The following is a 19,351-nucleotide window of genomic DNA, read 5'->3' on the forward strand; positions in this document are numbered from 1 at the left end:
CCACAGGGATGGCACAGTCAGGGATTCTGGAGTGGAGCACGTGGCCAGAAACAGCTATCTGGAAAATGAGTATTTCTGGCTAAAATATCTGTTATGGAGAGGCTCAAAATGCTATAAATGGCATGGTTTGGTTTGATGCTGGAGCCAGCAGATTACCCATCCCCAGTAGTTGCAGTGTCCTTCCCATTTTCTTAAGAAATTTTTGCTAAAATTAGGCTCGTGCTCTGCAGCGGGGGCGGGGGGAAACCAACCCAGTTCTAAATGTTTGGAATACTTTTGAAAACAGTAATAATCTAATCACAATGAATAGCACAATAGTGATGTGTAAACAGAAGTTCGAATGTTGCTCAGTAATCTTCACCCCCAGCGTGTAGTGCCTTGGGACCCTTGGCATGGATTGAAACTGAATTCTGGTTGCTTTTCCAAACACAAAATTGGTCCTTTTTCCCAAAGAAAAGCTTGTGTTGGCTGCTTCATGTATCTGTATATATGCACGTGCATAGGTAGACTTGGTAACGCTAATGCCGTCTTCTGTGGTTCATGCTGTATTAGTAAGGAGTGTGTTGTTGGCAAGCTTTCCAGTATTTGTAAAAGGTCTACACGGGGTAATAAAATCTTGTTGGGAAAATTGGTCTAATTTTGAGATTGAGAGGGGTGAGAATAAAAGATGTTTTACTGTAAATTGTAGGTAGATAACAACAGAAACTCGAATATTAGAAGAAGCTGGGTATCGCACAAACCACACACTTTCACATCACTAAAACAAGAGCTGTGCTCACACAGAAACATGAACCTCTTTGCAAACCACAGAAAGTAAAAGGAAGCACTCCTGTTTCGCTATTGATCTAATTGTTCTTTTCTTTATATGAGAATAGATATGAAATGCTCTTGAATATTCCAGCATGCACAAAAAAAGGCCATCACTTTTGGAAACCTTTAAAGGCACAGCACATACTGATAAACAGCAAGACCATTTAATTCTGAGAGTTACAACTACTTATCTAGTGCCACCTAATTGTTCTTCTGGAACTGAATATATTACAGCTTTGATGAGAATTTTCCACTCGGGAATGGTTTTAAATGAAGAGAGCCTAACACATATTTTCATGTGACTAATCAGTTTTGGAAGATCAGTTGGTGCAATCTTTTAAGTAAGTTTTAAGAAAAAATCCTCTGAAGATTGGGTGTTTTGGGGAACCTCTGTGTTGGGCTCCTTCAAAGCTCCCTTCCAACCCAAATTGCTCTGCAGTTCTTTGTGGTCCTTATCTGTAATCTCTTTCCTTTGGTTTACAATCCCATTTAAGACCAAGTTTCCCAAGTGACTTGTAAGTTTGGGCCTGCAGGACATGTGCAAAATGTGTGCAGTTAAAACCTTGCTCTGTTTGCGTGTGAGAACAAACATGCATATGAATGAGGTTCCTGGATCGATCCAGCGAAGGCTGGATGCATTTCAAAGATTTGAGAGTCTAGCAAGGCGTGCTTTTCTGTGGTGGAACTGTGAAGGTGAGTGTCAGTCTGTGCTCACCTCCATGTTTTACAACACTCTTCCATTTATCATCTCCACCAGCTTTGCTTCTCTGCCTGCTCCTGCCAGCAATTGCACCTCCTACTCTAAAATCTGCTGGGCTGAGCAGATTCTGGAGTCGGGCAAGCTCTCCGTGCTGGCTGCAGGCAATGCCAGCTCCCTGCCTCAGCTCTTCCCAAGGTTGCAGGCAGAGCTGAGGGATGGGACTCCTCGGTTCTCCTTGGGTTTTGCTACTGGCTTGCTCCAGTGGCGTTGGGCAGCTCCTCTATCCCTTGATTTCTACAACTTAGTGAGCACCTGTATCACTGAATTTGGGACTCTCAGCTAGAACTGCACAGTGACTGTTTTCTTGTAGTAGGTAGTTCATCGTAAATACCCAAGGGTGAGAAAGAAACAAGATGCAACCTTTAATAAAATGGTTTTGAAGCGGTTTGGTTCCTTTTAAGAACAAATTTTTGCTTCCTAAAGTCTCCAGCACTTTGAAATGGTCTGGAGATTTGCAGAAAAGGTCACTTCCAGCAGTGACTAATAATAAGACGTGGACAGGAAGAGCGACTTCTCCTGATAGCTTGTTCTTAAGACATCTCAATGACTTGTTTGATGAATCGGCAGTGAATTTTTACTTGAATCCCCTGGCAATTCACTTTACCTGTAAATCATGTTCAGCTTATTGTAACCTTCATTTCTTGTTTATTGATTTGTTGATTATTCTCCCTCTCCCAGGAAAAACAGATTAATTAGTTGTGCTTAAACCAAGATAAGGATGAGTCTCCAACTGGCAAGAACATGACTGCGTGGTTGGAGAGATGTCGCTTCTGCAGGGAAATTGCTTGGTAGTAGTTGTCCAAATCGATGCGTCACCATGTGTGTTCCTTTTAAGGGCATTTTCCCTTGAATTATCATGCAGTCCCAAGGTACTGAAGACAAGCTCGAACGTCAGCCTCTCAGAAACGCTAGGAACTTGCTGGCTTTGAGTCTCTGTTGCTGAGCCAGTAGGAAAGGAAGCTGGCTTTTGGTTTAGGCAGATCAGGCCAAACCCTGATTTGTTTGCGTTTGTGCACCAAGTTTTGTTTTGTTTTGTTTCTGGAATGTCAGCTGTATATAGAATACAATGTGGGAAAAGATTAAGTAAGCTCCTTTCAGAAAAGCTTTATCAGACAGTTGCCAAAAAGAAGAAAAAGATGATTTTGTTTGTTGTTTCTGCAGAGCTCAGAAAACCATTCTTTTGAGTCGAGGTGAATTGTTGATGTGTTTGTAGGATTAAATAGCTGTTTCCAAGATGCAGGTAACTATTCTGCATGCTTCCAGATGCTGCCAGAAGTAAACATTTAGCTCTGGAAATGTGCAGATCACTTGCTCAGGGCCTCTTCCTCGAAGGATTTATGTAGTTCTTGTTTGTTGGTATTCCAGTAGCATGTGAAAGGCCTGAGTTTGGATCAAGTCTCTGTTGGCCAATGCTGTAACAACAGGCCATGACTATCTCTGGTGAGGTGACACCATGGACCATGGGCACAGCAGGTGGACGGGAAGAGTGAAGGGGGCAAAGGACAGAGGATGAAAATGGTGCTTCTGTCAGTGTTTTGGCATAGCTGGTGATAGGCAAGACCCACTTTCTGAAGCAGTGTTGAATAATAATGCTTTGCTTTCTTTCAGAGTGCTTCTAATAGTGGTTGAGTATCACTGTGCCTGCTGGATGGGAGCTAGGGAGAGGAGAAGTGATTTACCCTGAACTCCATGTGGAGGTAGCAGCTGAACCAGGGGCAGGAAAGCCTGATCCCTCAGTCCTGTGGATGATAAGAAATTCATTTGTAATCCTCAGACAGGTTCAGATATTTTAATCCTCTACCTAGCCACGGTTTTCTGTAACCTTTTGAATCAGAAGCTGGAGAGCACCAGCATATGCGAGTTTGATTTCCATCCTTCTTATAGCTGGTCACTTCTAAGTACAACATCATGTGTGCTTCATGTTTGGGTGCTCAGCCCACATAATGCCATTTTGAATTGTTTGATTCAAAATTAAACCAACTTCCACTTTCCAGGAAAGTGGTTCAGTTCCCACCAAAGGATTATGCCTTCCTGAACTCTTACGCAGTTTCTGCTTGATGATCTTCAATCCATCATGAACTATGGCATGGTGCTGAGTACCTGCCCAGAGGTGACCACATTTCAGTGGCAGATGAAATAGTTCCTGCCTCTTATGAGCTTGGAAAGCACTTTGGGATCCTCTAGGACAGAAAATATTGTTGTTTTGTTTGTCTGAGCCCATATTTTCACTGTGCTTTACTTCCATTGCTCCTGTTAGATGTGTCGGTTTTCATTATATCTTCAGATAAGGCTCATGTGAAATAGGCTTCTGTTTTGTTTTCTCACCAGAGGAGTGATTAATATTCAAATTGAAATTTTGTATTACTCTAAGCCAACCTTCTCCCCATGTGCTAATGGGAGGAGAGGGAGATGCAGGCATGGACCAAGCAGGACTATTTTTCTTGTGCTGCATTTAGAAACTTTCCAAATGGCTTTTTAGGAAGGCACGGGGACTTAACTGCCTGGCATGGGAGAATCCTGGTCTTGCATATTTTAAGAACGTGAGATGAGCCTGAATCTCATCACTTGTCTTTTTAGGCTGCAGAGCCATATGCTACCAGCAACTTTGTTCAAAAAAAAAAAGAGAATTTATGATCCTTTTTAAGTGGAGGGGTTTTTTTTGTAATCTTTGTTGATGTGGTCCTATGTTTTCTTGTTATTCATAACACTAGTTTTTAAGAAAGTTGCTTGCACTTGTCTTGAGACAGTGACTCCGCAGACACTTCCTGTGGCACAAGCCGAGGCCATCAGCTCACAATCTCTGCTGCTGCCTGACGCTTTCTTCAAAGGAGCTGGTTGCCACCCACAGCGCAGTCTAGCACATATTTCTGTTCTTGTTAGAAATGGATGCTGGCTAGTCCAGTCCAAACTCAAGAAACTTTATCGCAGGTACTCTAAAATTAGAGAGGGCAGATGCTGAGATTCCAGCTGCGGGCTCGTGTGTATTCAGAGCTGTGTTGCTCAGTCACATGCAGCTCAAAGTGAATGGTGTTGTAGATCTCCTGGAGCTTACTGCCTGTCACATCAACACCCAGACTGAGGTGATAGTGTATTTCATGGAAATCTATAAAATCTGGGTGAGTATCCTCACCTTAGTTAAAGTGACCTTAACTAACCGAGCCTACTCAAGAGATTTGCCATGTTTTAAACTTACAGCTCAGCTCGGTCTATCTTCTTCCTTGCTTCTTCCAAGTTGGACTTGGCAGTGTGAAATGATCCTTCACCACTTGCCCTTTTCATTTCCACAGACTTTGTGAAACTGGTTGAATATTCCTAAGGTGCCCTGAGGTTTTTAGATAAATGTGATACATGAAGAGACATTGACACTTTTAAAGTAGCACCTGAGAAGCCAGTGAGCCTTGGAGGATCTGTTGACCTTAATGGAATATCCATGGCCGTGTCCTTTGCATTGCTTTGACAGTTCAATTACACCAACAGGCTGAGGGCATTGTGAGGATCAAAAATGTTCTGTGTTTCTGTTGGCATAAAATTAGAAATAACGATAAAGTGTTTCCAAGGAGAAGAAAAGAAAAGAGGCAGTGACAGGTCTTCATAGCTGATTGTAGGTTCGTTCACCACTGGAGAGCTGGTGAGACAAATGTGAGACCTTGGTTACACGTCACCTAAATACTGTCTGACTTAAGAGTGCTTGAGCTGGAATCACTTGCAATTAGCATGGGCTTGGCAGAAACTGGCACTGCTGCTGTTTGCACAGAAACCATTTGCATAGTCCAGTTGTGCCATGGGGAAAACTGCCGTCAGCAAGTAGCACAAGTGTAGTTTTGAGGTGGTGTCTGTGCAGTGACTGCTGTTACAGCAGATGATGGTGTCCTTGATGGTACGCTAGTGACTAAAAGGGAGAGCATAGCTGTCTGTCTCCTGTACCTCTCACTCATACGCTATGGTCTTTAACCTGTTTATCATCGTAGGTACACATTTTTTAGGCAGCTGTCGGTGTTTGGGAGCTTTTAGCTGCGTTGCATTTGAGAACCTTGGCCCTTGATTGGTTCAGGGAGACGTGACTGTTGCTCTGCTCTTTACAGTCATCTTTGGTCGAATTAGGCAGTTTCCACTACAGTTGACTGTGGTCAGGCTGATGCAGAGTGCAACCTGTTGTATACTCAAATGACCCATCTGGGATCAATTGCCCAATCAGCACAATAAATTATATCTAAGAGTTGGTTAAATAAAGGACTTAATGAGGACCAGAGGGCACCTGCTAGTCCCCTTAACCTGTGTTGCTGCTCGGAGGTTGGGCAAGGTGTCTCTTGCCTGCTTGATGGAGCCTGGGAGCTTGTGAGTGGGTGGCGTGGGAACTGGGGACAATTGAGTATTCATACAGGGATGCAGAGTTGCTCCCTGAGGCAGAAAAATAAATGTACGATTCTTGGCCGCAGAACGAGGAAAGCAAGACGCTGTGGACTTGTTGCAACCCGTGCAGTCTGTGAATGTTTTCTTGTCAGATGCTGCTGTCACGTAAATAATTTTATTGCCAAAGGGCAAGGAATGAAATAGTGAAGTGAGAGAGAGGACTACTTATTGAAGGGCTATGTGTTGTGAAAATCGGCGTACCAAATGCACAGTTCTTCACTTTCTGCTCTTGCAGTGTTTATCTATACGATTTGGGGTGGGGGGGGGAGAAGGGATGGCGGTGCAGGAGGTGCATCTGTCTTGTCCAGGAGAAAGCACGTGTTCAGATGAGAAGGCATTAAGCATACAATGCCTGAACTTAGCCCTTAAAATAGCACACTCCAGATCGTCGCAATGTATTGAATATACCTTGATAAGAAACAGTCTGACTGAAGTATTGAGCTTATTGTAGTGGATCTGCTGTGACTCATCAGGAAATTGAAAGTCTTGAGACAAAACTCACCACCCTTCAGCCTTTTTGGAAGAGACGGGAATTAGTCTTAGACGGGAAGTAATTAATTGTTCTGTTATTTTCAGAAATAGGTACCAAACAACAAGCTTGTACTGAGTACTGAAGTATTTATATCCTAAGCCTTGTCTTGTGAGCCTAGCTATCAAGAGTCTTCATCAGACAGAGACAGTGAAAAAGAAAGTTCTCTGGAATGAGCAGCACTTCCACCTACGTGCGTTTAAGTGAGACAGGATGGAGGTGAGCTGGTAGGCTGTGTGCTGTAATAAGCCATTTACTATGATAATGGCTGCAGGCTACAAATGCTGTTTCTACTTAGTCTGTCTATTCAATGCAAACATTAAAAAAGAAAAAACCCTCTATCTCAGTAAAGTCTGTAATACTCTTAATCCCCAGTGTACTCCATGAATATTAACTCAGCCAATGTCACAACACCCCACGGAGGCAGGTGACATGTACACAGAGACTTCTTCATCCACCTGAGAAACTGAGGCAGTGGGAAGGACTTTAATTGAGACTTCTGGTTTTAGACTGGGGCAAAATCCTGGGCAGCAGCCTGGCTTGCCAGCGAGCAGGATGGAGCTGTCCTTCTGTCCTTAGCAGGAGCGTGGGAATTCTGACTTTCAGGGACTAATCCCATAAATTTAGGGTTTCCTTTGGAGAGATTGGCTGCCTGCTGTCGCAGGCAGCATGGCCCTGCATGCTGGAGTCATAGAGGGCCCATTACAGAATCACAGAATCAACCAGGTTGGAAGAGACCTCAGGGATCATCGAGTCCAACTGCTGCCCCTACACCACCCTGTCAAATAGACCATGGCACTAAGTGCCATGTCCAGTCTTTTCTTAAACACATCCAGAGATGGTGGCTCCACCACCTCCCCGGGCAGCCCATTCCAATGTCTAATAACCCTTTCTGTAAAGAAATTCTTCCTAATGTCCAACCTGAACCTCCCCTGGCGAAGCTTGAGGCTGTGCCCTCTTGTCCTGTTGCTAGTTGCCCGGGAGAAGAGGCCAACTCCCACTTCACTACAACCTCTGCCATTGGCACAGCTGGCGGAGGTGGATTGTGAGGGGATGAATGTGTGCAGGAAGATCTCTCTGAGTGAGTCGCTATAGCCATTATGTATCTGTCTGACTGTGGGATATTGCTGGAAATCCAGATGTTGGGAAAAGAAAGAAGAGAATCAAGATGATCAAATACCTGTTTAAAAAAAAACAACGCCCAAGGAAAAGGAGCTTGATGGCTTTGTGTTTGTCTGCAGTGAAGTCATGGCAACAGAGCACTCATTTAGCAAAATTAACTGTTTCTCTATTTTACAAAAAAAAAAAAATCAAATGAAGATGATGCAAGGGAACATCCTTTTATCTCAACCAAATGAGTCCATTTGTGCCAAAGCAAAGGAGTCATCCTGGGGAGTTTGCTCCAGAGAGCACATACTTTATTAGAACAGAATGTAATAGTTGTCCCAAAGCCATAACCGTAAGAGTCTGATGCCCTAGGCGAGCACTTTCAGTAACAGGAAAACCAAAGTTAGGTTCCTGCACCCCTATGATGTTGAAATACACACTTTGGAGCATGATTTTAAGCTCTCTGTTGTTTGGGTTTTCAGCTCAGTTAAGCTCTGGATACAGCTTTCAGAAGGGCTATAATCTCTTTGAAGTTCCTTATGGGTAATGCTTAGTTTCAAAATTATTTAGGTACCTAGGAATGAAATGCTGATACTGCTTCACTTTGGATGTACCCAAATACTTGTAAAAAGCCAGTTGCCTTTAAGTCCCTTTGGCTTTAATTGAGACATAGGCTTCTTTGTGCCTAAGACTCCTTTTTAGCTCCTAACCTTAGTAGTATTTGAAATAATTCTCACACAAACCCTGGAAATAACACTTCTGTGCTACTTCTGTTTTGATATTCACTGCCCATCTCCGTGCACAGACCGCTCTGTGAAGCAGTATGCGAGGGTGAACCACACGGTGACTGTATTGGTAGGCACGAAAGCTCATTTTACATCACTGAGAATCTCATATTTGGAATTCAGAAATTGTTCATCTAGTTGATGAGCCGGGGCAAGCTCCAGGCAAAATATCACAAACTCAACATGTTGCTTGAGGCACCTGGAAAGTGGTGTTTCTCTTAAGTAGTGTTTTCCAAACAGATCGAATTTCCCTTTGTGGCTCTTCTGGAGATGGTTTTAGGCAGTGCCTTATGGACAGCGGAGATACAGAGCTTTTATCTGTACGGAGGAGTGAAACGGTTTGGGGGAGATTGTTAAGGATGATTCGGCTTTGATGTGGTTTCTGTCAAAAATGGTGGGGAAGCTTCAGATTAATGGGAAACCTGACCGTTCATCAGTGCTCACCAGGTGAACATGAGTTGTTTTCCATTGGTTCTCGTACCTGGATGAAACTTGTGCCTTTCTTCTGCAACTTAAACTTTGGTTTAATGGAAGAAAAGTGAGAACTGAGCATAGGTGGATGAGTTTTGGTCAGTGAAGGAAAGCTGCAGTCATTTTATACACAGGTAGATATCTCAGATGTTGCTTCCACATAAATAACCAGGGTTGGAGGGCTTTTTTTGGAAGGCATCTCTTTCAGGAGGGACCTCACCTGAATGTTGATGCTCTTCATGCTGTTGAATCATGCTTGTCAAATGGAGTGCAGAGGCTGGCTGGGGGGCATGATGTTTCCCAGTTCAGCCTCAGCTGGGTGCATTTGCAGTAGTGACTGGCTGTTTCTTTCCACTTGTTTCTCTTCTCCGAGGCTGGACGTAGCCCTCACTTTACCTGTTAACAATATGAGAGCAGAAGGGCCAGGTTGTAGCAGCATCCTCTCGGATCGATGCCTGTGGGCTCGGATACAGCTGCCTGGAGGGAGGAGAGCAAGTGGGCAAGGATGGGAGTGCAAATCCAAGGCAGTTGCACATGAGGTTTTGTCAGAGGATTTTAAGGAGCAGCAACTCACATCTCAGGCTCTTTTGAGTGAGGGATGAGATCCCCAAACAGGAACGCTCGCAAGTTAGGCAGCCCCAGCCCCACGGGTTGTCCCAGCACGCGTGGGGCAAATAAATACAGTAGAAAAGCCTGAGCGACTGCTGCCAAACGACCGGGAAGATGCAGCCCACGATGTCTGTTGTGTCTGAGATCTCTGTAAAGTCTCTCGCATCCTTCCTCAAGTTTAGTTTTCCGGTGGAGGCTGTCGCAGTAATGAGAATGTCTCCCATCTGCTCCTCACATGGCTTGGCACATTTAGCTAGAATATATATATTTTTATTATGGGGTTAGCCAGTGGTAACCATGACAATTAGACTTATCACGCAGCATTTTTTTCCCTCCTCGAGTCAGTTTGAAATGCTGACAATTAAATAGACACAGTACACTTTAGAGATCTATCAGTCTCTTTGTTGTCCTGACAACCGAAGTATATTTAGAAATGTAACAAGTACATGGAGTTCAATTGCACTTTTGCTAAAACATAGTTTTGTAGCTTGAGAATTTAAACTGTTGTTTGTAGATCCAGGTGCTTATTTGAGCTGTGCCTGACTTTCTCTTTGGTCTCTCTGGGAAGCTCCTACATAGCAGTGGGGAGACTTGGCTGGTGGAAAGAGGGTTCCTTGTCAGGCAGGGAGCAAACCTGCCCACTGCTTGTTGGAGATGCTATGCATGGCAGGGGCTTGGGTAAGGGGCTGGCAGCTCCTGCCTACTCAGGTACTGGCTGTCCTGTACCCTTGGGTGCTCATGGTGCCCTGTACTTGTGGTTTGGCTATTGATTTGCAGTGCAAGAGGAGCGTATGGGATCGTTGTCCCAGATCTATTCCTGCAGATCCAGCTTAGCAAACAATGCTGGGGAGCAGTAAACAGCATGTCAGAGCGTCCTCCTCCAGATGAGCTGCTCTCACGGTTCCGTAGCACTTTGATACAGGAGGACGGTACCATGGAGCATGACATTGGCAGGCTGGGATGGCTTTCCTCCTGCACCTGAGCTACCTGAGCTTTGGTTGCAACTGAGAGCTGCTCTCTGCCTCTGAAGCAATAGTGGAGACTGTTCTTCCATATCCCTTCTGTTTTGTCTTTGATCTGCTGGGGGCATGTTTGTTTGATTTTTAACAAAATACTACAAATACTACTACTAATTCGGTGTTTTGTTGTTGTGTTTTGTTTTTTTTTTTTTTGTCTCTTCCCATTTGACTGGCAAAACTGAGCTCATCCTCTCCTCACTGAGCTGGAGTAGCAGCATGTGGGCTAGATGTCTGGAGCTATGGATTTTTATGATTGCATCCAGGGCTGGAAGAGCAGAAGGGTATTACGATGGCGTGCACCTTGGGGGGCTGTTAACGTCCCTGTTCCCTACCATCCCTGTGCACACACTGATGGTGGGTGCGTGTCGTGTGGCTGTGCTGCTCTCTGCCCTTTCCCTTTTGAGCTAGCAGAGAGCTGTGGTTGGTGCAGGCACCTGTGTGTGTGTCACAGCCATACCTGTAAGTGTGGTGACGTGCCAGCCTAGAAGAGCGACTGGGACGTGTGGCTCCCATCTGCTGCCATCCCACAGCCCGATGGCCGCGAGACGCGGGCTGGCACCACAGTGCCCTCGTTAATACTCTTAGCACAGGACCCGGCAGTGCTGCCGCCTTGCTTAATGTGGTGGCTTGTAAAGCTGTTTCAGAAGCAAGAGACACCCAAACATGAGGATCCTGGAGTATTTCCCTGGCTTGAGTGATAAATGAATGAAATGAAAATCAGATGAGGAAATCACTCAAACATTCCCCACCACTCTTCCATCTGGCTGACCCAGGTTGTGACGCTGGTCAGGGCTGCCCCTTCCAAAGACTCACAGGTTGAGGAGCTGCTAAAAAGGGCTTCTTTGTGATGAGGTGTTGGTGGCCCTTCCTGATCAGCACCTGAACCCTGGGGCAAGGCCTGGGTTGCTTGTGGTTTTTCTGTAAAATGACAAGCAAGACTCTTCCACCTCTCCCTGTCTGAGGCTTGGCTTACAGTTGATGCTTCGCAGTATAATTTGGGCAGGACAACTGAAAAAAACAAACAAACCAAGACTCTCCTTCATCAACAAAGCTGTGGCAATGCAACAATCTGAACAATCTTTTTTACAGCGGTTGGGGTGGCCTTCTGCCCAAGGGAACCAGTTCATTGGTGAGATGGTTTAAATAAGACAGCCATGGGTCCATAGTATGCATGTAGTGATGGTCAGTAGCATCCACCCTTGGGCAACATTGCTTTGCTGCTGGGGAACATGGTCAGCACAAGCTTGTCACTGGGATGCTTTATTACAAGGGGGTGAGGAAGGCTTGAGGGAGAGGAGCCAGACCTGAGATAAGCTGTTATGGCGAGTGATGGCAAACAAAGTGCATCTGTATTTCCTAGGGTGCACATTGTCTTGTCTGTCCACTATACCTGAAATATAATTTAGTAAGGCTCAAAAGGAGGAGAGGATTGGGTTTTTCTAGCATGATTTTGCTTCCCTTATCCATGTGGGTTTTTTTAATTCATCTGTCAAATAACGTAGGTGATTTTTTTAGTGTGTGTGCACAGCTCAGTTTCATTTTTGTTTTCTTTGCTCCCTACGTTTTACTGATTTCCCAATTGAAAATCCAAAAACATAGTTATATCTCTACTCCAGCTTTGTTTGTAAACTGTTAACATGCCTTTTTCAAGTGTTTAATAGCTTCTTTTTCTTCTCAGAAAGGGTCATTAGACATTGGAACGGGATGCCCAGGGAGGTGGTGGAGTCACCGTCTCTGGATGTGTTTAAGAAAAGACTGGACATGGCACTTAGTGCCATGGTCTAGCTGACATGGTGGTGTCAGGGCAATGGTTGGACTCGATCATCCCAGAGGTCTCTTCCAACTTGATTGATTCTGTGATTCTGGGATTTATTCTTAAAATACAAGCACCAAAATCCAACGATGCTAATGTGTCATCAAGAGTGCTTTAAACAAGTTATCCCAATCAATCTGACAAAGATCATGGTTCTCTATTAGAAGATATTTAGCTGGAGGTTGGATGAACTATGATGTTTATGGGTGTGTAGATCTGTAACCAGACAAAATCAGAATAACTCCTTCGATTTCAGTGGAGCTGTATCTGTTCACTACAATTGAGGCTTAGGCAGCACTTTAGATGCAAATTGCTACCTCTCTGAAGTTAAGTGGGGTTTTGATTTAATTCCTGGAAGCAGTAATGTCAGCAAAGAAGTGAAGAGCTGGGACCCACATACCCCCAAAGTCTGTAACTTTGGGTTGCTCTCTTTCCCTTACTGTCAAGATCAGATTCCCATGATTTGGGCTAGTAATTAAAATGCAGCTTCTCTTAAGCATCTCCCAAAGGCAGGGAGAATGGAAGTGCAACCTGTGCAGATTATATATATGTATCTTTGCAGAAAATGCCTGTAGTTATGTTGTTCTCTCTGTCTGCTCGTGGCTGGGCTGTTGACCTGGAGCTTGTGCTTTCCGGCTCCAAAAATGCAAAGGTGCTACTGCTAAATTATCAGGCTGTCATGTGGAGAGAGCTGGGATCTCCTTTCCCCCAACGTATCTCTGTCTGGATGGCAGTCGGGAGACGTGGACTACCCCCACTGTGTGTGGCATAAGTGATTCACCATGCATTCATTTCTGGTCACATAAAGGGCATTAGTTTAAAGCAGCCTTGAGGCATAGGTTAGCGTTAGCTATTTGAAGTCTTCAGTCTGAAAGCAACATCAAACAGGGAGCAGAAAATATATCATGCACAGAAAAATCTCTGGGATTTGTTTCCCCCTTTAAAAAATAACAATAATAATAAATTCCAAACTGTTCGCATATGCTGTCTCCTCTGTGGTCAGGACACCTGTCTGCCTCTTTGCTGTTACTTGATACGGGGCTTACAGTGCTTGCAAAAATGTTAACATGAATTTTTTGTCATGGCAAATATGAAAGGAATATCCAGCGTCTGTGTGGGCAGGTCCTCTGTGCTTCTTGCACTTTGGTGCGGATCTGAAGCAACTGCTGCAGTTCTCCTCCCGTGTGCTCCCCTTCTTCCACCACAGACCAGGAGGGTGAAGCTGTTGCCCTGCCAGACACGGTTCTCCTGAGCAAAGACAGTTGATGGTGGGGCTAATGGGTTTCAGCCTGGTTTCCTTAAAAAAATAATGTATGTGACTGCCTAGATATGTCTCTCCTTCCTCTCTTTAATGATTTTTGACTCCTTGGCTCATCTCAGCCATTACTGTTAAGACATAATTAAGCTTTAGGAAAATCGGGGTGAGGGTGCAGTTAGGAGGAGCTGGGGGTGACCTGGGGCAGCTGGGGGTGACCTGGGGCAGCTGGGAGCATGGTGGACTGGGAGAGCTGGGGCAGGCAGAGGTGGACTGGACCTTTCACTAATCATCGCTAGTATTTTTTAAACTTGCTTATTTCTTCTCCAGGACTGAGATGAAAGGGAATAGAAAACACCAGAGTAGGCTCAGATATCAATAAGCTGGAAGTATGAAAGGCTGCTGGTTGAAAGCAGCTTGTGGTAACTTAGAAAACCCATGTTTTCTTTTTAACTGGGCATCTTTGGAGGCACCCAAAAGAAAACCAGGGCTGGAGGTGGAGGTTGGGTTTGGGCTGTCCCACCCTGCTGCTTTTTCCACAATTGTGGTGTGTTTAATGCATCCCATCTCAGCTTCGGTTCTTCTTAGTGCTCGCATGGCAAAGCCAGCGCTGTGGGGGTGACTCACCATTGGCCTGAGCGGCGGAGGAGGCTCGGGAAGAAGAGGCCCTTTAAGCATGAGAGGCAGAAGGGTGTCTGGTCAGGCTTTAAAAGAGACTTTGTTACCTGCAGCCCTTACGTCAGTGCCTTTCAGCAGCTCTGCAGTGATTTAAAACAAGTAGCTTCTCTCCCAAATAAGCCTCAGTTACTCTGACGCTTGCTCAGATGTAATCTGCCCTGCCAATGTGTGAAAAACCCTTATAGAGGTCAAAACAGGGACAGACTGGCATGAGTTGTATCAGAGGGGGGGAAAAAAGCTGTGGTTGGCTCTGTACAGGAGGGCAGCTGGCGTTATGGGTCCTTTTGGGGCTGTTTTCTTGGCGAGGTGTCACAGCCAGCTTGATTTACTTTCTGTTTTTTACGATGAGCAAAATGTTGATTCTGACCTTTCTGTTTGCACCTGCAGGCCTTGGAAAAGCCTGTCCATACGTCTGTCTGGGTGCCTGACGGGGCTGCCTTGCTTCCAGGTGAGGAATGGATCAGGTCCTGGGGCTCTTGCCAACTGCTGAGTTTAGAGAGGGTGGGAAGACCCTGGGACCATGTTTGGTCATTCAGCAAATGATGGGCATTTCTCCAAAGCCTGGGGTGGTGGGAGGAGGCCAGGATAACCCAGGAGGCTCGAGGTGGTTTTGCTGTTTCCGTGTCCAGGTCTGGAAGCAGCAAATGTGCAGACCCTCTTGGGAATGGGAGTGTTGCATAGGAATGATTGTGTGGTCCTGCGGGCCATATTATTTTGACTTCTTTTTGAATGAAACTTTCCTGCTTGTGGACCTGAATTCACTCCCCATTATGGTGTGGCTCTCTGTAGCCTGGATGCGCTCCCAGCTGATGACGGAGAGATGACTGTATTACTAGCGTTAATCTAACCATGCTTCAGTGGAGAAAAGCAGAAAAGTATATAAGCCTATTAAGAATAACACGAATAGAAATTTATGAGGAGCGAATTAACCCATTCTTCAGAATTGCCAGTTCTGTCAAATTCACTGGAGATATTTAGCTGTGACTTAAGGATCACCTTGATAAACCACCCCAAACTCTTGTAGGAGTGCCTTGCTGGATTATGTGTAGGACATGAATTGTGCTTTGTGCCTATCCCATGATACGAAGATTCGATTGCAGCAAGAGTAAGATTGCACAAAAGGAGCAGTGTCAGGACAGTAGATCTGTCCTCAAGCCTCTCTCTGTTGCGCCATCCCAGGAGGCAAAAGAGGTCCTAGAGGTGCTACAAAGTCATGGCAACTGGGAGAAGAAAGCAGCAAGCAGCCCCGTTGAGAAGCGGGTAATGAATGAACAGGGATAGCTGGTAACTGGTCTGTAACTGCTCAGTGGCCATGAAGTTCTCCAGGAGGAGATGTGCCTTAGGAGGGTACTGGGCAGTCTTTGCTGTGGTGATGGTTCCCTGAGACCGGTGGCAGCACCAGAAGGCCACACATGGTGTGTGTGCCGGGGGCTGCGTTGCGAGTCAGTGTGGGTCCAGAGCAACCCGTTGCTGCATGAGAAGGTGTGTGCTGGGTTTTGTTCTTCCGCTAGTTTCAACTAGTGGAGCTACTTCATTTGCCTTGGTGTTACCTGACTTGAGAATCATAAGATGTCTTTATGGCACGCCGAAATTGAGAGTGCTGCTTCTTTACCATGTTGTGTCCCTGAATATAACTGCACTTTCACTCTGCCCTTTTGATATGCAATGCACATCCCTCCTTTCTTCCTTTACCCTCTTCTTGGGTTTATTTTTTTGTGTTGTTTTTTTTTTGTTGTGTAAATTATGGCTAGCTGGAGATGAGATTTTCAGCATCCTGTTTACTGCAAACAGTTGGGGACATTAATAAATGTTGAAAGACAAAGACAGGCAAGGGATTAATAAGTAGAGGACAGGAGATTAATAGCAAGATAGTAGAATTTGGTTCAAGGCCTGATCTTCCCAGTTGCTGGGTTAGGGAAGATTAATGGCAGCTCTTCTGTTAGTCTCACTCTTTCTGTAGCAGCTTTCCTGGCTAAATCTAATAAACTGTCCCAGTGGGTTGCTGTAAATATGAAATCTAGGAAGAAGCCCATCCTTATAGACTGTTAACTAAATGAGACAGTATTAGTTTTGCTTTCTATTCAAAGCTTAAGCAACAACATCAATATATTTGTGAGTGGTGAAGTCAGATGTTCAGGTGCTTACTACTCTTCTCAGGACAAAAACATATCGCAAAATATTTCTTGCCAAGCAAGCTGTCTCCGACAAATTGTTTTTTTACTCTGTTTCCTGTGTAAGAGATTGATTTATCTTCTCTTGCCTGGATTTTCAGTTTTGTTTCTGTGGAAAATTGGGCTCTTGACCTACTGCATCGGGCCTATCATTAGGCTTTGTGTGAGATTAGAGCATGGTAAGAAAACACTAACTTTGCAAAGAGCATTCCTGGTTAAATTTGCGGAAGAACTGTAGAGCATGGGGCTGCATCACAGAACGTCTTTATTCTGGTAGAAGGGTGCATGCTGCTCTGGGTGTCCTATATAGAAGGTCAGCCTCAAACTCCTACCTTAAGGCTGAAACTGCCAAGTCAAGCACTGCAGTGGTCCTTTGGCATCTGCCCTCCTGTATTTTTCATAGTCTTCACAAAGATGATCCTAAGCTCTTCGTGCATGGGGTTATAGCAATATACAGGTATGTGTATGGCCATTTTGGGAAGGAAGCAGCTGTGTTCCCCTAACAGTGAGCAGGATGAAGTCAGGGCTAACACCAGAACTTCACGCAGCAATAGCTGAATTTCTTTTCCAGGGAAGAAAGGCTATGTGCTGCTTCAGTGTCCCTGTAACAAAGCTCTTCCCCTCTCATCTGCTCTTGCATGCAGTGCCCTTGGCTTTTCAGAAGTTAATTGATTTGTCCATATTATGAATCTTTCTTTAATTTTATTTGTGTAAAGAAGATCACGTGCTAATCTTTCTCCAGAGAAATGTTTCACACTGCTTCTCTTTGAACGTTGGCCCCGGGTCTGCTGCGTTTCTTAATGAGTCTCTAACTAAACAGCTATGGTTCCCACATGCTCCAGCCGTGACACACACATACTTGTACACCCACGTGCCTGCTCCCGGTTGACCCGAGCAGCCTGCTCGCACCCCTTGCACGCTCCCTGCTTTGGGATTTGCATTGGCAAGGCAGTACCTCCCTGGGAAGCTCTACATGCGAGGGGAGGCTTTATACCTGCAGGTATAGATAGATTTGGCATCAAATGAGCTGTCCTGTGAATCGGAAAGGCTGTAACCTCTTTATCACACTGTCCCTCCACCCCCAGGCTCATTTAATGTGCTCCTCTGGGAGCCCAGATTCCTGTGGGCTTCGCTGCCCGCGGTGAGGACCCAAGCTAGCGCCGAATGCAGAGCCAAACACCCAATACTGAATTACTGTCTGGTATGCCCCTGGCTGCCGGATCTTTGATAGCTTGTTTTTAATGAAGATTCCTCCTGTAATTCCTAGAATATCTTGCAGCACAAAAAACGAGCTGTGTGTGTATTTTGCTGTGGGCTGAGTTTTTTTCTTGCTCTTCACATTTCCCTCCGTGAACAGAGAGGAGAGGGAGGGGGAAGCAGCTGACTGCTTTTTTTGTTGTTGTTTTTCTACTTGACTTCTGTGAAATATGCAGCGATCAATCGCTCGCAACTAACAAAATGTTTTTGTTTCTCTTTGCAAAAGCATATGGGAACTGCAGGAGAAGCATATGGGCGTTTTTAGGAAAACATATTGGTGAATGGACAAATTATAGTGGTGCCAATATGTTTTGGATGTCTGGCTAGACCACTACTACTACCACACTTGCTGGCATGCAAACACATCCACAACACTTCCAGAATGTGAGTGGTGTGTAGCTGATCCTGGGGAAACGTAGGCTGTGCTGGATCAGACCCCTGTTAAAACAGCATTGTGATCCATCTTCGGTGTGCGTGACTGCCTCACCATGTCCCGGACCAGGCTCGTGTTTATGGCAGCACATCCATTCTCTCAGCAGACTGAGCCCACAGCTCCGCTTGCAGCTGGCTGCAAGTAATGATAATGGTAACCATTTTTCTTTCTAAAGCCCTTGACTGCAGTCCTAATAACACCTGAACATCTTGCAAACAGGCTAGGCAGCCTCTGGTTTTCCTTTGCTGCTCTATCACGGTCTTTCTGTGTTAGCTGGAGCTATTATTTTTAATTTCTCTATCATACAGGCTGCTTTTGAGGAAATGCAAAACATTTGCATTATTGCTTCTGGGCCCAGTCCTGTTTGCCTTGATACTGGTGATCCAGGGAAAGGGATCCGTGAGCTGTGAGGAACGTGGCAGGGAGTGGTAAGGGGATTAAGTGTTCTTGGTTGGTGGGTCGGTTCTGGTGGCTCACAGCATCCCTACAGCTGTAGTTCCCCTGCTGTGGATCTCCATGCAAGGAGAAGTCCTTAATAGCTCTGTCAGTGGCCCTTGCCGTAGCAGCGAGGGAGAGCTGCCTGCCCTGCCTCTGTGATGGGCACGGCTGGGCTGAGTTGCAGGGGTGGTAGCAGCTCTCTGCCCACATTTTGGTTTCAGCAGGTCCTAGGGGACTGGCTGAGATGAAGGTCCCACGTCTTCTTGCGCAGGTGTGCACAGGGAGAGACACGTCCTGTCCCTAAGAGCTCACGGTCTAAATAGACAAAGCAGAGCGCTGAGAAGGATGTAATGGTTTCTGAGTGCTGGGGATATGGGCAATAACTGAACTCAGGAGGCGGTTTCATGAGCAGGTTCAACTAGTCTGAGTTTGCACTGTTGCTAAAAGAGGTGGTCCTGCTGTCTCTGTGTCCCTGACCCTCATTTCTGCCCATATAGTCACTTTTATCCTTTACAGGCACAAGTGGTGAGACAGAGGAGGGAGCAAAACATGTGGCTAGAGACTGAAGGGATAAGCAAGATGCACGTTTGGACAGTCATTTGGACGTCACGTTGTTTATCTTGGTTATGAACCTGCACTCTCAGATACTCTTGAGTGGTAATTCAGCACCTTTTAGTGTTCTTCCCCTTATGCCAACTTCAGGATGATTTGCTACTGAGTAATTTTACATTATTTAATGTAGCCACTTTCCTTATAGCTCTCTTGTTCCGCGAGACAATTCCCTATTTTATTATGCAAACAGTACA

The 19,351-nt window shown here is 45.3% G+C and overlaps 1 protein-coding gene across 2 annotated transcripts in view; it reads left to right on the forward strand.

The window, feature by feature from the left end:
* LPP (LIM domain containing preferred translocation partner in lipoma) overlaps nt 1–19,351 on the forward strand; it is a 274,492-nt gene that overhangs the window by 17,437 nt on the left and 237,704 nt on the right. For both annotated transcript variants that reach the window (XM_068405788.1, XM_068405789.1), the window contains exon 2: nt 14,634–14,694. The gene's annotated coding sequence lies outside the window, so the exon portion shown is untranslated. The remainder of the gene's footprint in view (nt 1–14,633; nt 14,695–19,351) is intronic.

Source organism: Nyctibius grandis, chromosome 8 (genome assembly GCF_013368605.1).
Source record: "Nyctibius grandis isolate bNycGra1 chromosome 8, bNycGra1.pri, whole genome shotgun sequence".
NCBI lineage: Eukaryota > Metazoa > Chordata > Aves > Nyctibiiformes > Nyctibiidae > Nyctibius > Nyctibius grandis.